This window comes from Canis lupus, chromosome 4, assembly GCF_003254725.2.
Source record: "Canis lupus dingo isolate Sandy chromosome 4, ASM325472v2, whole genome shotgun sequence".
NCBI classification, from domain to species: Eukaryota; Metazoa; Chordata; class Mammalia; order Carnivora; family Canidae; genus Canis; species Canis lupus.
The window spans coordinates 27,142,931-27,162,085 of record NC_064246.1 but is presented as its reverse complement, the minus strand read 5'-3'; the positions used below and the strand labels follow the sequence as shown (position 1 = coordinate 27,162,085).

The window sequence follows — 19,155 nt, the reverse complement described above, 5'->3', positions numbered from 1 at the left end:
GCTTTAAACTTCTTCCCCACTCTATTTCCTCATCCCAAACAAATAAGGTTCCCATTCATTGTGTGTGTGTGGTGTTCACACATGCCAAATTCTTCAGATTGTGGACCATATGAGTTATTTAACTCTGTGGGGAAAAAAGAAAAAAGAGGAAAGCAAATGACTAATCAGCCAATAGAGATTTCCCATGGCCCACACAGTGATGAGGAGATTCAGGAAAAAATTAGAAAGCCAGGCTACCATGCTGTGGTCCTTACAAATAGTCAATAGGGGGTGGAAATGGAAAGGAGAGACCAAGAAAAGAAAGACAATGTTGCCTCAGGCTGAAGTCTCATAAAATTGCCATGTTTCAGCCTGAGTCTACTGTCTGTTTGTGTGGGGAACTGAATTGCTTTCTCTATTGCCTGCTAGAATGTGAACCCACTTCCCTTTTCTATGATCAACATTTAAGTGTGTTCCAGTGAAATCAGCCCTTAGATTCATTCATCCATTCAGCAAACACTTTGTTGAGCCTCAACAGCTTGCAGAGAAGGACGTAGACTGTGTTGAAGTCTGAGGAGGGGTAGCCGGAGAACTCATCCAGGTGTGCTCATGTAGATGATCTCTCAATGTGCTTTGATGGCTCCTACCAACTCTCTCCCCTCTTTTCTCTCCCTGTGTGCCCCAGATGAGTCCAGTGGCAGCATTTGGTTGTCCTAATCCTAGCCTTTGCTGATTTTCTGTCTCTTATTCTGTTCTTGTAAAACCACCATTTCCTTCCCCGCCTCCTAGACTGTTGTAGTTCAAAGCACAGGCACTTATTTGGGACATACTAAAAGTATGAAGGAGATCCTGGTTCTAACAAGAGCCCAAGGGAATTCTGATAAATTTAATCATATTGTGTTATTGTGTGCCTACACAAACACACACATTAGCACATGCTTGCAAGCACACATACTTCACTTTTGTTGCCTTAATCTTTACTTTAATTGATCCTAATGTAATTAAATCAATCAGGCATCTTCTCCCAAAGTGTAAGGATTTGTTTATGTGGTTTATGATGTCAAAGCCAATGCACTGTACTTTTTGGAGAGTCTGCGTGTAAGTTGAAAATCACAAATAATTGAATTGCATAATCACATAAAATTTAAAGTTGAAAGCAGGTTGAGATCTAGATGAGCAGAAGGCTGTTTTTGTAATCATAGTCTCTCACAAATTTGCTCTATGGCTTTGGATAAGTCACTTTTATTTTTAAGATATAGGCATAAATAATAACATTATAAATGTAAATATGTGTCTACCTCTATCTTTAGTACCAGCTACATATGAATGTAGTATACTAGGTGCATTAGTTTACTCAAGCTCCTGTACTCCAGGCTGGGGACTTAAAAAACAGGCATTGCTTTTCTCACAGTTGTGGAGACTACATGCAAGAGCAAGGTGTTGGCAGGGTGATTTTCTTCTGAGGCTCTCTTCTTTTCTTGCACGTGGCTCTGTACACACATGGCTTTCACCCTCAGTGTGCTCATCCCTGGTTTCTCTTCCTCCTCCTATTATGGACTCATTTCAACTTAATCACCTCTTTACAGACTTTGTCTCCAAATATGGTTACATTCTGAGATCCTTGGGGGATGGAATTTCAATATAAGAATTTGGGGAGACACAATTTAGCACCTAACATTCGTACTAGGGCAATAAAAATAAATGGGACACAGTCCCTGCCTTTCAAAGATCCAGTGATTGAGACAGGAATAAAGTTGATTATATGGCAGTTGTAAGAAGTGTAACGATAGAGGCAGATACTGCATGTAGGGAAGGCATAGAACGAAATTGGCAAGTCGGCTTAACTAGTTCACAGAAGGCATCAGGAGGGAGATGGTATTTGCTCTGGGTCTTGCAGTCTTAGCATGAGGTCTCCAGGCCAATGGGGAAGGACAGGAAAGGCATGGACATTTTAGATATTTAGGATCAACCCAGCAGGCCAGTGCTCCTCATATTAAGGACCTTCTGTGACAATTGGGAAAGAGAAATATGTCCAGTTGTCTTCAGCCAATTAGATCCCTAACTGATCTAATCTCATTTGAGCCTGTTTGAGCCATGGTGAATTCTGTAGGTCTCTATTCTGAACAGTGCTGTCCTTGATCCTTGGAGGATTGAAGACACTAATCCTGTCTGTCCAAATCTGAACTGGGAGATCAGATACAGGTGAAGTAACTGGAATAACATGTCAAAGAAATTCATGAACCATCCCCCAAAATACACATTTCTTCCCCTTGGGCATATGTTTCCTTACAGATAAAAAAGAAAAACACTGAATTAAATCTTCTCTGAATTCTGATCAAGGAATCAATGGACTATTACAATGGAATCTGAGTAATATACTTAAAAGGATAAAAAATGCGCAGACCTTCCTCATATTACATTAAATTATTAACGTTATTTAAGAGTATAGACTCACTTAAGAGCCGCACCGCCAGTCTTTGAACCTTGGATTTTTACTAGTTCTGTGACCTTGGTCAAATCACTGAAATTTCCCTTTGCTTCATTCTTCTCATCTGTAAAGTGGGGATAATGGCAATACCTATATTCATAATATTGTTATGAGAGTTAAATGCATTAATATTTGCAAAGCATTTATATCAGGTCCCTGGCATAGAATAGATATTATATAAGTGTTAAATACAATTTTTGATAAATGCATAAACATAAAATTAGGAATAAAATTCTTTATGTATATAGCTCCTACTTAACTATAAAACAAAGCAATCTGAAAACTATTAGCTATAAAGAAAAATAATTTAAAATGAAGTGAAAACAAAACCATAAAACAAATACAATTCAAATTTACACTGTTACTTCAGCGTGATAGATAATGTTTTTGCTAAAACTAAATCATAGAAGTTGTTGTTAATTATAGAAAGATTTAGCATCAGATCTATTCCACAGTGATTTTTTTTTTCTGTGTTTTGACTTAATAATACAGAGGAAGTCTGCATGCAAAGTAAGCTTTTCAGAATTCTATGAATGCCATCAACACTTTGTTTGCTAGGTCAGGACAATCAGACCTCATTCTTTATCAATGCCATACTAGTGAATAGTCCTGGAATGCCAATTTTAATTAAAGATAATGTCAAATTACATTATTAGTGAAACCTGCGTGATATTGTTCTCTAAATCACAATGTTGCTCAAGTCAGACATTTGAAGACCATTCATGATTTCTATCTCCTTATCCTCATCCTTTAGCTGAGTAAGCACGTCCCTAAAATATTCCCTGGCTCCGTCATTTTTTTTTAATCTCCTCCTAAACATATGACCTCCTTGGATTATGGATTCAGACCCATGGGGTTAGAGACCCCTCTTTGAGTATCCCATATATGCTTATAATATCTGTGAAGACTAGGTAAGAGGGTTGGGTCAGCCTATGAAAGTGGGGTATAGGCACTCCCACATAAACCTCTTTTCTGTATTTCTGTTGGACAAAACTCTAAATTCTAGAGTAATCTAGAAATCTAGATTGGTATGATGAAGCCCTTCATAAGTAGAAGTTTCAAAGCAATTACTCTATGGCTTTCTGAGTTCCAAATGCTGTATTTTAGTTGAGCCTAACCCAGAAGCTCCTTTTTCCTTGGTATCTGTTATGATGTGGTATGTGAGCCTTTCCAACCTCAATCAATACATTTTGCCATTAATGAGATAAACCTCTGTGAAGAGCTTTGCCTTTCAACTGCATTGAGGTTGGGGTTCCAACAGAAACACCTTGCCATGCTGTCCTGTGGGCCACTGACGCTTAATCAGACCACGCAGACTCTATGTTTAAAGCACAGAATCATGGAAGGCCAGCATGCAATTAGAAATGACAAGTTCAATCTCCTTGTTTTACACTTTGAGAAGCCAGTGCTGAACTTCCCAAAGAGAACAAAAGACTTGAAAACATCACACTTCTTGAAGGACCTCTACTGAATGGGAAGCATAAATGTGGAAAGGCTGTCTTTTCTTTTCAGAAGCATTGTGGTCTAGGACAAACCTGGTGCTTCCATCATTTGGCTAAGTGGTCTTGGCTCAAATGTGGGAGACTTTCTTGATCCTTGGTTCACACAAAGGTAGATCTGACCCCTCTGTCCTCTCTGTTCTTAGGCTGCTCAGGCTTTCAACTGTCCCAGCCTTTGTCACAGGCCATCACCATATTTGCATGCCTGTTCCCTTCTATTACAGATTCCCAAATAACATAAATTAGTATCTTCTTGGCAGAGATATCCTGTGGTCAAATAATTGTTGGAATACAGACTTGAATAAAGAAGTTTTCCTAGGACTTCTTAGAACATTTAATAGACCCCATGTGCACTGAGAATCTCCACCAGGGGTAAGCAGAAAGTCGAAATTCACACAATTTTTTTCAACTGGAAACTTTTGTTTCTAGAGCACCTCAGGTGGCACCTTAAAAAATATTGCCTTACCTAGATTTTAATTCCTTGTACACAGTTATAATGTCTTAGCCCTTTTTTTAACCCACAACATAAAGCACTAAGCTGAGCACGTGATGTCATCAAACACATTTAGTGAAAGAATGAGTGAAGTTACTTAGTTTCCCGGTTCCTAATTTGGTCATCCCTGATAATGTAGAGTTTAGGTTACATGCTAGCTTTCTTGATGATTTTAAAGTATTCAGAAGGAAGATTTAAATGAATATAAACTGTTAAACTGGCAGTACTTTGTATATTTAGTGTTACCATCAACATCGCTACTATCATGACCAGTTGATTATTGTTAGTAAGTGCTTCGCAGAAAATGGTTATTTTAACCCTTGCTCTACATGGAGTGTTAAACAGCTCGGAGATTTATTACTATAGTATATCTCACTTTTAAATAGAATAAGGTAGAATTAAATAGAATTTACCAAACGTGGGTGAGTGGATCATTTGCTAGATCAGTGTTTTCTAAGTTGCCTGAAAAAAAAGGGGGACTCATATGTTTAAATATGTATTCATCTGTAATGCTCATTCATGTAGTTACAGTGTTTGGAATCATATTATTATTACAACTCTAACTATAGATATGACTACATTATATAGCTATATGTATATGTGTATGTGTCATATATATATACATACACATATACACATACATGTGTGCACACACATATATATGCATGTGTATATATATGTATGATATAGATATTGTGAACACATATATAATAGCATATATAATAGCATATATCATTCGTTGAGCAACTACTATGTGCCAGGGATGGCCACAGGCACTTCACTTATATTGTCCTCATCCTCACAATAACCCTGCAGAAGCTGGCATTATTATTCCTATTCTAGGAAGAGGAAGCTAAGGACTAGAAATGTTAATTATAACCCCCCGGAAGTGTAGGAACTCTGTGCCTTAATTCTCTGAAAGAATCCTCAAAAAGTACTTGCTCAGCCTAAAACAAACTAGCTCATACCTTGCATTTATACTGCTTATGGTGATAAGTGATGGCCCATGCCCAGAATAAGAATCTCTACCCTGACTGGAGGATAGACAGTAGCCAAGCAGCAGAGAATAATATTCCCAGCTTAATACTGTATTACTGTAACTCAAGACCACGCAGGGCCCAGATGAAAGGCAGTCTGCTTCCAGTCACAATGAACATTTCCATGATGCCATCACATGCCTGGCATTATTCTCAGCTTTCTATACCACTCTCAATCCTCGTAGAGACCATATGTGGGCTACCGTTACTTAAACCATTTTTGCAGATAAGGTAAAAGGCCTAGAGAGTTGGAGTCATTTGCCCACGGTCACAGAGCTATTGAGTGGCCAGCTGAGACTTGACCTTGGGCAAAGCTAATTTAGTGGCTGGGTACTTAGCTCCTACACCAAAAACAGTGGTTTCACTGTACCTCTGGCATCCTTAAATCCTGTGCTACTTTGGTTGCCAAGTCGTCATCCATCCAAGGTTCCTTCTAACCATGTTATCTTGTCACCATTACCTTGTGATGTTTCATTACCATAACCATCTCCCCAGTGACTTTAAGCTGGGTCTCCCATCTGTGCCTCCTCAAACCCCCACTGAAGTGGATGGGCCACAGGCATTCAGCTGCTCTCCCTTGCAGTCCAATTTTACTCCTCCCCACTGCTCAAACTACTCCCGGAGTTTTGCCTTCTGATGCAAGGTTTACAAGGGAGTCATCATCACACAATTACTCTCCACCATGCAGCGTTGACAATGCAATCATCTGTCAGCAAATGAGCTGAGCCATTCTTGTGTGAGGCTGTCTGGACCACACTTGGCAAAATCAGGTTATTACCTTCATGCCTTCTAACCAAATGCAGACAATAGAGCTCTCCATTACCCAGAATGGGAGCACAGTGTTCTTTGGCTTTCCTGCCCACATACTGAGATTCAAATAGCAGCCGCAAAGGTAGGGGGAGATTATCTTAAGACAAAATGCCTTTGTCCTATCTCTTTAACTAAAGAGAGTTGAACAGTGTTTTGTAGAAAGCTCTTGGAAGCCAATTATAATATTCCCTGCACATCCTTTCACTGAGGGGTGTGTTCCCTGTGTTATCTGGCACATTTGCTTCTGGAGAGCCAAAATTGAATCCTTTTATCTAGCCAATGGACAAGGGTAAAGATTGATTTGAAGACACATGGGACATTCAGACAGTGCACAAAACTGTCCAGGGCATAATGCTGACCAGAAGGCTGGCCCTCCATCTTGTCTCTTCCCACCCTCATCACTGTATTATGAAAAATTTCCAACACACAGAAAAGTCGAAAGGATTTTACAGGGAACCACCCATCTACCCCTACTTAGTTTTTATTATACCTGCTTTATGCCATATCTATCCAGTTATCCATCTTATAGTAAAGTGCATTTAAAGTAAGTTTCCTTGGATACACATCACCCCAAATACTGCTTCTCTCTGACTTTTGAGTTGGGAGGTGCAATATGATGTGGAAATCTTAAGTGGACCATTCACTGAGTTTTGACATATGCATATACCTATGCATATTCTGTATGTTAAGATTTAGAACATGACCATTGTTCCAGAAAGTTCCCTCATGTCACACTCCATCAGCCCTCAACCCCACCTCCCCAGAAGCAACTACTATTATGATTTTCTTCTCTGCCATAGATTAGTTTGTGCCCTCTAAGAATCACATATATGGAATCAGAGTCCTCTTTTGTGTAAATTGCCTCCCTCAGCATGTTTTTTAAATTCTCCCATGTTATGTGTACCAGTAATCCATTCCTTTTAATTGCTGAGTAGTGTGCCTTATGTATGGATATACCACACCTCATTTATCCATTCACCTGTTGAGGAACACCTGTGCTATTTCCAGATTTTGGCTACTGTGAATAAAGCTGCTGTGAATGTTTGTATACAAGTCTTTGTATGCCCTATGTTTTCATTTCTCTTAGGTGAATATGTTGGAGTAGAATTGCTAGGGTGATAAGCTAGGGTATGTTTATTTTTAAAAAATATTTTATTTATTTATTCATGACAGATACAGAGAGAGGCAGAGACACAGGCAGAGGGAGAAGCAGGCTCCTTGTAGGGAGTCTGATGTGGGACTTGATCCCAGGACTCCATGATTATGACCTGAGCCAAAGGCAGATGTTCAACTTCTGAGCCACCTAGGAGTCCCTAGGGTATGTTTACTTTTATAAGAAATGGCAAACCTTTCTTCCAAAGTAGTTATCTTGAGTTACACTCTTGCCATCATTGTTTGAAAATTCAGTTTGCTCTAGATCCTCACCAACATTGGGCATTGTCAGTCTTTTTAATTTTAATCATTTGGGTGGTGCTGCACTTAAGTCAGTGAGGTGTTCGTTTACATTTGCAAGATGACTAATGATGTTGAGCACTTTGTCACATGCTTGTGGCCTTGGGCATACACATATCTTCTGTAAAATGTCTATGCAACTCTCTTGCCCCCCCCCCCTTTTTTTTAAAGGGAGGGCCTGGTCAAACCTTGGCCCTTGTTCTGGGGAGACAAATCTACAACCTTGAGCATGGGCAAGCCTTAGGAAGCCCCAGTCCATCCCTGCTTCTCCACCTCCTGTCCAGGCTCAAAAGACCCTGAAGAGATAATTTTTGAGTAAATGTTGGTTGCACTCCTGATTTGCTGGGTGCTGCCAACAGGCAGCAGGAATTGACGGCTTGTTAGCAAAGCCTGGCCCCTTTGTGAGATGTTTTCAGAATGATTGATTTACAATAAAGTGGTTCCTGGTGTGTGCATGCAGGTGGAACTGATGCGGATCGATTCCAGTGGCGCTAACTAATCAGCTGTTTAAACTGGCAGGGAGAGTGCTCAGTGACAGACACAGCGCGGCCATCATTTTCCCCCTAAGATTACAAATTAACTTGTTGGGGTTTGCTGGGGTGTGTGACAACCTGGAGCCCAGCCTCAGAGGAGGGGGGGGCGGCTGTGCCTTCAGGGAGGCCTCTCTGGGATCCGCTTTTACAGGCTGGAAGAAAAGAGATCTCATCTAGGGAAAGTGTGACTATGAGGATTTTCATCCTCATTGAAATTCATCTCCACTCTCTAGTGAGAGGACCTGCTGAATTTCTAAGAAGGTCCACTCTTGTTTCTCTTTCCATTTTTCTGTGAGCTGTTTGCTTGACCCAATGGCAGGCCTCGCTATCTCCCTTCCTTCACTCATTTTTCCTCTCTTTGCTCCTAAGGAGGGGAGATTTTTGGGTTAAGGGATCCAAGCTTTTTGGGGTTAAAGAGGGCCATTATTTTGTCTTGTTTGCTTTTAAGGTTCTCTGCTTTATAGCAGGATTATATTGTGGTATCTTTTAAACATTGAGGTATTTGCTTTTCCTATAGTCATTACAGCACCTGATCCTGAAAACTGGGAGCTTTTAGGCTGAAGAAACGAGGTGAGGTGTGGAGGGCCGTGAAAATAAAATGGGAGAGCTGGTTTGACTCTGGCCCTGTCACAGCACCAATGTGGAGGCCTCCAGACTCTAGGACCAGTTTTGGCCTCTTACCCATGAAAAGTCTTCCATATGTTGTCTTCCCCTCATGATACCTCCCCAAGTAGATGCCAAAAGGGGTGATATCTGACCTCAAATGCAGGTCTTTGGATTTTAGTATGTCCAATGACGGCTCTGGAACCCTCAATTAGCAGGCCAAATAATAGGTGTACTATATGAAGTATCTGGAAAGGCATTCCACTGTAGGAGCAGGAGTCTGTTAACACACTCCAAATTAACACTTCAAAAGGATTTGTTGCTTCAGAACTTGATACTGTTATTCTAAAGTGCTATTGGAGGAATAACCAGGTGAGAGCCAGAACAGGCTGCAACCAGATATTAAAACTTAGTGTGAAGCTCCAATAATTAGATCAGTGTGGCCCCAGGGATAAACAAACAGACAAATGAAGTAGAATAGGTGGCTTTGTAACAGACTCTGTTGTCTTAAAAAGCAAAATATGACGAAGGAGTTGTCCAAAACTTAAAGAGAGGGGATGGCAAGATTTGAAAACAAACAGCTCTTGACAATCAGAAAATTGTGAAGGGGATAAAAGTATATTTAGATTCTGAAGATATGACATACTACAAATAAATACCAAATATTTTGTGATTTAAATGTGGAAATCCAAGGCATCAAAGTCTTCAAAGCATTTAGGTTTTTACTTAAGTCTTTAGCTTAAGAAAGTCTCTGCAAACAGAAAAGCAAAGGAAACACTGCGAATGGAAATATTGGTGAATTTAATGCATACAAATAAATTCTCTGTATCTACAAAACAATACAAACTTTAAAACCCAAAAACAAATTAGGAGGAATATTTGCAAAAATTATAGTGAAGGACCACTATCACTTAATACATAAAGTCTCATTCAAATAGATCAGAAAAACAGGAATCTCAACGGATACATTGAGGTCAAGGATTGAAGAGAGAATTTATGTGGAAGGAATATAATACATTAAATTACTTTTTTTTTCATAAGTTCACCAGTCAACAAAAGATTAAAAATCAAGATAAGGGGTTATTTTTCATCTCTCAATTTAGCAAAGATGAACATAATACTTAACGCTAGCAAAAGTATGATATAACAGAGACCATCATACTCTTATGGATGATGGTTGAACTGTACAACTTTTCTGATCTATATGCCTACATGTTGTCCCATATGACTTCTCTACTCTTATTTTCCAATTCTTTCTCCTTTGCTCTCTGTTTCAGAATAAGGGGATTTGTGTTTTGTTTTCTTTTCAGTTGTTATCATGCAGATTTCCCACATTCCGAGAAAGCTCTCAAACATCCCCCTCTCTTCCCACCCTCTCACTTCCTTCTTCTGCTTCCTCCCCCTTCCTGAGCCTCCCCACCCTTTATTTTCCTTGCTCCTCCCCTTCTTTCTCCTGTCCCTTTTCCCTTTTATACATTCTCTTCCTCTTTCCCTTCCTCTCCAGCTTCTAAACTTTCTCATCCCTGAAATCTCAGATCAAACATCACTTACTCAATACAGTCCCCTTATTCTCCCTAAAAGCATCACAGTACCTGGTTATTTGCTCTCAGAAGCAGTTTGTAACTTTTTCTTATACACTAATCACAATTGAGATTTATATATTTGTCATTATTTTATTAGTATATTTCTCCCTCCCAAGATTATATGAATTGTGTCACCTTTAGTCACCAGTATCCAGCAAGGTGCCAGAAAATAAGAGAGTTGATATATATTCTTTGTCTGTTTTAATGGCTGACTTCCCTAAAAGACCACTAGAATGAACTGAGGCCAAAGTAAAGCTAATTTAATCAAGCTTATAGCAGGAGAACCTACCTTAGCCATGTCTCAGAAGAGGATGGTCATGGGTAGAAATCCATAGGGTTTAGGGATCTGGGCTCAAGTGGTTTAAGGCAGGTGTTTTAGTGTGAAGAGCTGATAGGGAATGGCCAAAGTATGATGTCATAGTTTAAGATTGGTGAACACAGCAAGATAAGGACCTTTAAGTAAGTCTTCTACATAAAAATAGTTTGATATGTGAGTGCTTGGCCCCATGAACAATCTATTGTTTTGACAAGGGTATCTGTTTATCCAGATGAACAAATTAATTTTTCATATAAAGTAGCTTTCAAACATTTCTAAAGCTAAAAGTTGAGTTATTTATTGGTTTATAGCCTTATCTTAATGAGCAATAATTGCCAGGAAGAAAAAAATAAAATCATATTGATACAGCTGGCTTCAGTTCTCAGTCTTGAGAGTTATGCTATGTGGCTATAGAAAGTCTCAATTCTGAGATGAAAAAAGGAATGCAATCCTGGCAATATATATTAAGGTCCTTCAAAATGCTTTTACAATATTTCCTAGCAGCTCTAGGAGTCTATCATTTAAAAAATCAGAGACATGAAGTTTTATATACAGGGTTTGGAAGTGTCTCTTTGGGATTGGGGCAGCAAGATGACCCAGCTCTTAGGGAAAAAGAAAGGCAAAAAACTTGTGAGGGAGGGGGAAGTAAAGGTGAGATGAAAAATTGCCAAAGATTTCTCAGTTTTGCTTTAATCCACTTATGGAAACCACATTCAATATCTATTGAGAGATTCTCTTCTTTTTTGTCCAAAACTGGCCACATGTTTCTAAGAAATTCTTGGAGATGACTCAAGCTCCAGGAATGCCTACAATTAAAGCTTGTCTTTAAATTTCTACAATTAATCAGTGAGTTGTAGACATGCTTATCTTAGCTCCAGTGGGAGTAACAATTACCTGATGAGACTCCATGAAAATGCTACAAATTCTGTGGCAACAAGGCCAACAGTTGTTTTTATTTTTTGTTTTTTGTTTGTTTGTTTGTTTTGAGTATCTAGAACTCTTTCTCTGACTCTTCCATAATAAACTCACATTTCCTTTCGTCTTTTTGGTCAAAGGAAATTATTTTGGACGAAAATCTGTGGCTCCTGGTGTGTGGCAATGGAGATTCTAATTAGCCAGAATGTAGGAGAGTGAGTTGTGGTTCTAGGTGAGAGCCTAGGTCCTCAATAGCTGGATTTATATCCCAAGGTCTGAATATAGCTTCCAAATAAGATTTCTAACAGTAATAGATAAGACAGAAAGACCTTTGGTTTTCCAAAAAATAAAGACATGACAAGCTATACTTCTGAGATATTTTTGATCAAAATTATAAGGTGCTTTATGGGTACTGGGGAGAAAAAGTTGTTCCCACCAGGACCTGAGATAGGATCATTAAAAAAAAAATCAATGCAGATAAACTCCATTTCTTGTTTTTGGTATTGTTTGCAGATCAAACGTATGTACTCATTTTTTACAGCATTTGGCCAAGTCCTCAAAATATCTTTGCAAACAAATAAGGGGTTGACATACTCTGGAAGGTGGCTGAAGGATTGCATCCAAAGTATATGAATCAATATATTAGTTTTAACCTGCATTAATATATTCATTTCAACTGAATATTCAGAATAACTATGAACCAGCAGAGGTCAGTCATAGTGCAATAAAAGCTTATGTTATGTAGTGCTAACACTCTGATGGACCAAGGTCATATGTAGGGTTAATTAAAACTCTGTTCTGCAACAGAAAAATCAGCAACTGCTTCCTGTCTCACAATCTTTTAAAAAGTCATGAGATTTAATATTTTAATGATGATGATTTTTTTTTTGTCTGAGTTACCTGAAATCAACAGCTCTTGGGTTAAAATACACGACTTCATTGAATGATCTAAACAGAGTGTAGAGTTTCGTATTTGATAGCACGCATCAGTGTCAAGTCTATTTTACCCAATAATTGTTAACAATCATAAACAGTCATAAACAATAAAGTTATGAATGTCAACTACTTTGTATTTTCACATAACGTGAATCTCATAATGCATGTGGCAACCATATAGAAAATAGAATATCACTTTTGATACCACAATATTATATGTTCCTTAAAAGTTATGGGAAAATATCTTTTAATCCAACGAAGAAGTGACCTTTGAATCAATTCCTTTATTATTAGTTCAAATCAGCCAGCCATGTAAGGATGGGAGCAGAAAGTTCTAGGCAGAGGGAGGGAATGGAAAAGTCCTATCATGAGAATGGGCACGGTATATTCTAGAAGGCTCCAAGAAGCCTTTCATAGCTGAAGTGGAGCAAAGTGGTTATAGTTAATCTGGTCAGGGTTGAGAGGTAGTGGGGGCCAGTTCACATAGTGACTAGTAGTACAAGGATAGGGATATGAATTTCAGTCTAAGCAAAGAGGGAAGTCATTGGATGGATTTAGGGAAGGAAGGGATTTTACCTGATTGGTTTTTAAAAGGGTCATTCTTGGCTGTTGAGGGGATTGTAGAACATAGATGAGTAAGAACAAAAGTAGGGAGACCAGTTAACAAAACTTCTGCATAAGTCTAGACAGAAATGATATTGGCTTGTATTAGGGAGGAAGCTGAGAGAAGTAGAGGCATTCAGGATATATTGTGAAGGCAGAGCTAGGAGGATTTGAAAATATGGATGAGATAGATTATGAAGGAAAAGGATAAGTCAAGGATGGCTCCTAATTTGGGAGTTTGGGTGCATTTAATGGATGGTTGTGCTGTTAAATATGGATTAAAAATATGTACTAAGCATCTACTATGTAGAGAACACTTTTTCTGGCAAGATATATTCTTCTAACTTCTAAAATATTTTTATTGCTAACAGACTGTGAGGGCAAATCACATAAAAATTTAATTGTCATCAATATTTCTATTTTATTTCAAGCAAATATTCTAAGTAAGCATTTTTCTGACTCTCTCATTATCTTTTTTGTTAATAACATAGATCAGGGGTCAGTAAATATTTTTCTGAAAAGAGCCAGATAGTAAATATTATAGGCTTTGCAGTCTATATGAATTCTGTTGCAACCACTCAACCTGGATGTTGTAGTGGGAAAAGAAAAGAACCATAGTCAATATGTTAAGGAATGATGTGGCTGTGTTTCAATAAAGCTTTGTTTATAAATCAGGCAGTGGGGCCATATTTGGTTGGTGGGTTGTAGTTTGCTGATCCCTGACATAAACTATAGGTCCTGGAACAAGACGAGAGGGAGGAAAAGAAAATCAGTTCATGAAAAAAGAAGTCAAATACTCATCTGTTGATTGACAACAATGCATAATGGAAGTTTTCTTATTTATTTATTTTTATTTATTTTTTCCTTGTAGTGTTTCCAATAGTCATTCTTCTGATTGCTTCAGGACCCCCTCACTCCACATAATCCTGGTAAGACTATAAATTCTGGTACTTTGCTCTCTGTCACAGTGACAGGTCCTTACCCACGTTCGCCAAACTGAGTAGTTGCTTCCCCATGGTCACAGAGAGTGGGTTAGAGGTGGGTGCACTATTCAAGCAGGTCAATTAGAATCTTCCCTGCACTTGATATCTAGATAGTAGGAGACAGTTTTCTTGACTAAGGGACAGCTAAGAGGAGGCTCAAGTTGTATAAATTACAGGGGCTGTTTTGCCAGGCATTTGGTCAGTTCAGAACAACTGCAAGCAGAGATAAACAGAATCAAGAGCCATGACAACATTGTCTGGGAAGCTTAAGCAGGCGATGTCGAAAGCCAGAGAAATGCCAGGACTCTCGTTCTGTAAGTCAGTAAATTCCCCCCTCTTGCTTCAGCTAGTTTGAGTTGAGTTTTGATCAGTTGCAGACAAAAGTTTTTAAACAAAAATACTGCTTCATTGAATTTGAAAGGGGAGGACAATTACCATTTGAATTCCTCGAATGTGCTGTGCCTAATATATGTTAAACTTAGTTAAACTTGAAATAGTTTTATGTTTAAGGTTGAGAGGACAGGGACTCGGGTAAGCAATTTGCCTGAAGTTACATAAGTTTTTGGTCGAGTTATGATTTGACTGTTGATGTTTCTGACTCCAAACACCACGCTGTTTATGATACCACGTAGTAAGGAAGCATAGAAATTAAATGACAAAATGATTAAATATAATTTTTGGATTTCTCAATTTCTTTTAAAGTAGCTTCAATTAGGGCTCCAAGACTGTGAGAATAAAGGTGATTTTTGCAGCATCAGAAAGACAACTGAATCTCTAAGAAGTTTCTTTCTTAGAAGCAGCATATGAGCTGTTAGGCAATCAATCATGGACCAACTTTCAAAGCTGCTTTGAATCTTAAAATGGAATGTTTGTAGCTTAATTGTCCATAGGCTAAAGCTAGAAAATGTTAGCCTTCTTTTTTTCCTGCTTAGAGAGACCAGATTTCATATGTATGCAGGAAATGCGGAGCCGGGCAAACCATTCATTTCCATATCTCTAAGTAGGCTGTGCAAGTTTGACGAGGAAGGGCAAGTAAGGAATATAAAAACCAGCATCAAAGATTCATGCTGAGGAAACTCTTCTTGAGAGCTACATGGAGACAGGAGTACAAGAGAGGTTTCTTCCTAGGTGGAAAGAGGTGATAATTAAACATAATTTGTAGAAGAAAATTAATAGTGATGGACTTGAATCCTTTATGGCAAATGTAAATTTCAAAGCAATTTTGTGTGGAGAAGTAAAAGGCTATAATATATGGCTGAGTGGTATATGCTGACAGTAATGGTCCTCTTGTGCAGTGAGTTATTAAAGACTTTCATCTCACAGTTTTCAACAATGAAAAGAGAAGCAGTTTGGGGGCATTTTCTGAGATATGTCCCTTGTGTTGATTTAGCTGGTATGATCAGTAGGTTATCTCAACAGCTGTATGGAAAAGGTTAAATTTGCTAAGGAGATGAAAGACTACAATGTGAGAAGCGTGCTATTTAGGAAAGATGTATTGTTTCCTCTCTGGGACTAGCAAACCATGACCTTGGACAAGTCATTTAATCTCTCTGGGACTTCGTCTCCACATCTTGTCCAAGGATGTTGTCCATAGCCTCTTCCAACTCCAAAAATCTTGGATTCCCCCTTGTGATAAGAACAGCCTCTTGGGAATGAGTTTTCCTCTCTGTCTAGGCAGTTTGCCCTAAAGAAACCTCAGGGATGTTTCACTTAGAGTCCATCTTCTGTCTCTCTTTCTTTATTTTTGAAATGGATTCTAGAATCAGCTCCGGGACTACATCTTCAGGGAGCACCAAACAGAGATAGTGAAGGGCCAGAGCCATCTCAGAAAGCTTGGCACTCAAGATTTCACATAGGTCTATGGATGGAAAACTTGTCTGGGAACCAACAGCTCAGCCTAACTGGATCACAAAACATATGACTCTAGGTTTGGGATGTTCTTTCAGTCTTGGCTTGTGAGAATTAGATCCCACAGCTCTTAGATATTCTGTTCAACTTTTTTTGCTGTTTGTGTTTCACTTGGGAAGTTTCTATTAACCTATCTTTAGGTTCACTGGTTCTTTGGCTGTATTGAGTCCAGTTGGGAGCTGATATTTTTTTATTTCTGTGTTTTTTATTTCTAACATTTTCTTCTGATTTTTAAAAATAGTTTCCACCACTCTGCCAATAATACCCATTTGATCTTGGTATGTATATATTTTTTTTCATTAGAACCCTTCACAAGTTAATCATAGTTACTTAAAACTCCTTTTCTGTTAATTTAAATTCCTTATCTATTAATTCGCCTGAATATGGTTATGATGATTGCATTGTTTCCCTAACCTGTGTTTTCTTGCCTTTTGATAGGCCTTTTGATTTTTTGCTGAAAGTTGACATGTATCAATAGTAACTCCTGAAGCAAATAGACCTTTCGGGTGGAGGATTTATATTAATCTGGCTACAAGTTGGGCTGTGTTTAATGTTTGTTGTAGCTCTAGGGAGTACAGACACCAGATCCCTCTAGCTCTGTTGGTTTTGTTTCCTCCCTTGGTCTTAAGCCTTCTCTTTGGATTACTTCTCAGAGGCAGTCCCCGTCCTACAGCTTTCTCCGCTGTAATTCTGTTATACCGGATTGGTAAAATTGTTGGTGTGGTAGTTGGGTATAGGAAAGGGAAGTCTTCCCAGTCATTTAGTGGAACTCTGTCTCAGGGTGTGGCCTTCACAAATGTTTCTGTCCCTCCTCAAGGTGTGTAGCTATCTCCCACCTTCCCTGTACCAAGTTTCCAAGACATTTTCTTGAAGCTCTGTCCCTGTTAACTTTTCCTCTCCCTGCAGAGTGAAATACAAGTACCAGAAAGGAATGAAGTGGGAAGGATATCTCTTTCCCCAGGTGAGATAGTTTCTGTATTGCTCTGTGGTGAAGTATTTTATCCCGGAGATTAAATAAGCTTTTGTTATAGAAAAGGAAAGGAGAGGATTGCGCTTGCTGCTTTTCCCCTCCTCCTGTCAGCACTGTAGGAGATTTTTTTTTTTTTGGATCTTCATTGCAAGAATCTTTCCTGGAAGGAAAACCCAAGAAAGTGTGTGGGCTCTCTGATTGCAGCACAAGGAATTTGTCATGATCAAGCTAGTTAGCACTCGGACTAAAACAATCTGTCAAAACTACTGGTAAAGCAGGCAGTTGTACAATGTATGGCTTCCAGTGGCTTCAGCTCCAGGTAAGCATTATCTCTAGTGCTGTATCTCTCTGGATGCATCAGTCTCTCCAGAGATTGGAGTGGTGGTTTGCTCTAATACCTCAGTTCTCTGATACGTTTAAGAACAGTCGTTGATTTTTAGTTTGCCTAGTTTTTCTTGTAATGATGAGACTGATGACACACAAGCTCCTTAAGCTTCAGAGCTGAAAGAGGGAAGACTCATGTCTACCTCTTTCAATGGAATATGTATATATATATATATATATATATATATATATATATATATGCTCTATTTTAACCCTAGAGATGCACACCATCTGCACAAATAGATATGTAAATCGAACAAGTCAAGTAACTTTATATAAGATAGAAGCAATCATTAAAACCAATAAGATACATAACATAATACAGGTTTGTTGTGCTGACCAAATGATAAAGAGAAAATTCCAGAGTGAGTGCTGGATGGCAGAGGAGAGGTGCAAGGAGTTGCTTTTTGGAAGATGCACTCATCATTCTGTACCTCCTTCTTAGTTAACATTTTGGAATTCATGTTTTATCTTAAAAACTCTTATAAGTAAAATCAAAGGACAGAAAAACATCTATCTAAGAAAATGAAGGCTAAATCCAAAAGCACATTGAAGCATATGGAAAAAGCACACATACTCAACAGACTGAAGAGATGAAGAGGAAGCTCTTCTTTATCCTTCTCACTTGGCATATATTCACAAATAAAAATGTTTTGGTTCATCGAACCATGACCCGCAGTTTAAATTTGTTCCATATGATATTCTCTGACTCGAAAGTGTGTCTAATAAATTGCTCAATGTGTCTTTGCTTAAAAATATAACATTGAAATGTCACATCTTAGAGTATATATACTTAGCGTGTTTTAGGTGAAAAAAGTCATTATACCAAAAAAAATCATATCCAAAAAATGGTAAACTTTGTCAAGAGCTCTTATGGCAAAACATCATTAACTGAGCAATCCCTATGAGAAGCAATTCTGTAATTAGTCATAGTTTTTATTTATTTTAACGTCTTGAATCAATTAATTAGTAACTTTGCTTCCTCCTGAGCAATGTAAAAAACATAGACCACTTTCATTTTCCTTAGTGTTTCTGCTAGCTTCTACCAAGCCATGTGGTAGCTGCCTGGAATTTTAACTCGTAATTATTGTTAAGATTCTTTTTTTTTTTTTTCGTAATAAATACTTAGGCCTGATAACCAGTGGTTCCCCCTTCTCTGTAATGTCTTCCCACATACTCCTGCTTTTTTCTGGATTCATTTTCTTTTTGGATGTAGTTCATCCTCTGAGAAGCCATTATTTTCAGAATGGATCTACAAGTTATAGACCTTTGGTGGCCAAACTCACCCTCAAATGACAATGTGTATAGGTATAGATTTCTAGAATTAAAGTATTTTCCTGAGCACTGGGACATGCTCCACTGTCTTCTTGTATCCAATATTGTTAATGCTGTGTTACCAAATCTAGCGTTACCCAAATTCTTAAAGTAGAATGTGCATGTGGCAACCATATAGAAAATAGAATATTTTCTGAGGCAAAACTGTTAGGATAAGTAGTTTTTCTCTTTACTGCTAGTGCCCTGAGGTGAGTCTATAATATGTCAGCATAGTGTTGGTACTGTTGTTGTTTGTATTTTAGTTTTACTTTCTCATCCCTCTTAATTTAAATGCATGTCTTTCTTTAGTTTTTAGAAATTATCGGTGATTTTTTTGAATATTGTTTTC

General features: G+C 38.3%; 1 long non-coding RNA gene across 1 annotated transcript in view; it reads left to right on the top strand.

The window, feature by feature from the left end:
• The first annotated feature begins 17,273 nt into the window (after nt 1–17,273).
• Nucleotides 17,274–19,155, top strand: part of LOC125754956 (uncharacterized) — a 56,409-nt gene continuing 54,527 nt past the window's right edge. The window contains exon 1 of the long non-coding RNA XR_007410162.1: nt 17,274–17,427. This is a non-coding gene — a long non-coding RNA (uncharacterized LOC125754956). The remainder of the gene's footprint in view (nt 17,428–19,155) is intronic.